Here is a 3264-nt window from a genome sequence, read left to right as displayed (position 1 = left end):
GTTTTGGTTTCACTTTTAATACTTTTATTATTGTCAAATAAAAATCAACTTCAAAATCTAATTTTGAACATTTGCAATATGCATAATCCACACAACAGCCTCTATCTATTCTGTAAATGAACCTGAATATCAACAGGTAATTACAGTAATTACATGCCTGTGTAGATATATGGAAACCAGTATTGTTCAAAATTTCAGAGCGTCATGATTACAGCTATTGCATGGAGGGGCTTTTTCCTCATGGATGATAAAACCAGTACTCACTTGCTTTGCATTGAGCTCTGTCTTGTTTTTGTATGTGTTACCCTGTGACTAAGAAAATCGCTTTTGCCTTTCAAAACTATTGGTAATGCTGTAGTGAAGAAAAGGTGTAAATGCAAAGTCCTCACAAAGGACATTCTGTCCTTTGAGAGACAGAAAATTACACTCTTCTTCTTGTTCAATTCAATCCTGTTTTTTTTAACAGACCAAATACTTCCTTGGGTTGTTTTTTTCAGTACAAAAAATAATTACTTTGCACTATATTTTTACTATTTGCTGGCACTGTTTTTCTGAGAAGTAATTGGATTTTATTCAAAAATAGTATGCAGTTGGGTTTTTTAATCCTATCCATACACGCCTGGGGTCATGACAGTAATTACATGCCTGTGTGGATATGAAAACCTCAATTTCAGAACGTTGTGATTACAACTATTGCATGGAGGGGCTTTTTACTCCATAAAACCAGTACTCACTTTCTTAGCATTTGATCCCTGTCACTTTTATGTTCCGCTGTGAAAAAGCCTATGAACCCAGATAGACACCATTTTATTTTTGTACAGTGGGAGTCCCATTCAACGAGGTTGCCGGGACCGGCTAGTTGTCCTCGTTGGATCTGACCTCTCGTTGAACGTGACTAAGGCTAAAGAAAAGAAAGGAGACAAGTTATTATATTACACAATGTACCAATACCAGTAATTAAAACAGTTGCTCCCCCTGAAGAAGAAAATCTCAAACAGCATCAGTGTACGCGTGCTTGAGCTGTGTTCTAATCGTCATTTCTACATTTTAAAAAATTTTTTCCCCGGAACACTTCTCTTATGGAAACATACCCTCTCACATCAAGGCCTAGATATCTACATAAAGTAAAGACGGAAGCTTGGATTTTCTGAGCAGGGGAAGAGAAGAAAATTGAAAAAAAATGAGTCTTGATCTAGACCTACCCATCCAGAGTTCATCCAGTTTCACACAGCCCGCATCGCATTCCCACCCAACCCCTCCCGTAGGCTAACCCTCACCCATCCTCTTGGCTTTGGGGCCCATATTAGGAGGCACACTAGATCTAGCAATACAATTTGTTAGGAATCGGGGATGGGCCTTGTGCTTCGAGTGAGATGGAAAGGAGAAAAAGTATTCAATTTTGGGGCTGCTAATTGCTTTTATTTGGTTATCGCGACCTCGTTGAGAGCGACTTCGGTCTGTTTGCAACCTCGTTGGAACTGACGTACATTTACAAAGAGATATAGAGGAAAAAATCGGGGATTAAGGATTGCCTCATAGGAGCCAACTTGTTGAATGCGACACCCACTGTATGAGTTTTATTTATATCCTAGACAAACATGGGTCAGTTGGAAGGCAAAGTTTTAGTATAATTTAGACCACTGGAAAGAGTAAAGAAGAAATGAAGTAAAGAAGGAAATGTCACACACAGATGTAAGAGCATAGATGAAGCAGTGGTTTTTTCATCATAAGAGGTCTTGCAACTCCAGATTGTGCAGTCGGTCTCCTTTGTTTCCCCCTCCTCCACCCACAGGGCAGACCATTGTACAGAACAATCTCAAACAGGAGCGTTACACACTGATCAAAATGAGGGCATCTCTGACTTGAACATCATTAGCCACTTACAAAGACTGTATGACACAGAAAGACAGGCTTCAAGGGGCTCTCGTGGTTGAGAGGTTACATAGTGTTCGCCTCTCATTCCATAGGTCCTGGGTTCGAATCTAGAAGGCGGCGACGGAATTTTTTTTCTTCAAAAATGTCCTCCTTTCACCTCCTTTCCAGCTCTCTAACAATGTTCTGTCATCTGCTTTCTTCTCCACTTTCTGCCCCCACCCCCTCACCTACTTTGACCCTCCTCTGGGCTCCTGACTCTTTCCCTCTTTCTGCAGCCTTTCTACTGTCTTTGAGCCACAACCTTGATCTTATGGTAGGTAGGATCAAACACCTAGCTTTTCTGGATAAGGGCGATAAATCTCGGAGGACCTGTGTGCAAGTTGCGCATGTTAAAGATCCCTTGGAGGTCCAAAATCGATAAGAGTTTAATATGTCCAGAACGCTCATATGACCTTATGCAGTTGCAAGCGCCATAAAACGCTTACCCCAAAAAAATAATAAAAGACAGGCTTTTTCTCCATATTTCTGCAGTTTAACAGTGACACAGGGCTAACATGCACCAGGACAGGGATCAAAACCAAGCAGTTCTCAATTTCATATAGTTTTGAAACTGATAACTGAATTATCATAAGTTCACTACTCCTTTGCATAAAGACTTGAGCTCCTCAATTGTCTTTGCCCAATATAACTACTACTACTGGGAAATATGAAGCCCTTTCCAGTAACATTTTAAAGAATATTTTCCATAGCGGCTTTTTTCAGCTTGCACTGTGAAAATAGTCCTTTTGTCCAATTGATTTGCAGTTTTTTTAAAAAGCCCCACTACTTTCAACTACTAATAAATGAAAAAAAAAACACAACCCCCCCCCCCCCCCCGACTGAAGTGTCTTTAGGCCGTTCCCAAAGTGGGGACATTTCTCGTTCTTACGCAAGCTTATAACTTTGCCTGAACTACAACAGGGAACATTTGCTTTTTCTTACCTAATCCTTACTATCGTCATTTGATTTTCCTCTACTTCTTTTGTAAGTTTGTCACACTCATGTGACCCGCTATTTCCGGGGTGCCTTGAAAGTCAAAACAGACTGTGTGCTGTTAAAGCTAGAGGGGTGAACAGAGTAAGCCTGATTCGCTGTACAGACTTCTCTGTTGACATTAACCCCTTGGCGCTCATATGACCTTATGCAGTTGCAAGAGTCATAAAACCTTTACCAAATAAATTTAAAAAATAAACAAACTACCAGAAGCAAAAAGTCCCCCACCCTATCTTCTGCTTACTTTCAAAGCAAATTTAACCATCACAGAAAAAAGTTTTATAACTTAAAGGTCACTTGTTCCTAGTCTTTATATATGGATTCAACAACAATGTAACAACACAGAAGAACAAAAAA

Source organism: Aplysia californica, unplaced genomic scaffold (assembly GCF_000002075.1).
Source record: "Aplysia californica isolate F4 #8 unplaced genomic scaffold, AplCal3.0 scaffold00006, whole genome shotgun sequence".
NCBI lineage: Eukaryota > Metazoa > Mollusca > Gastropoda > Aplysiida > Aplysiidae > Aplysia > Aplysia californica.
The sequence above is the reverse complement of the archived record's forward strand: the minus strand, read 5'-3'. Positions refer to the sequence as shown.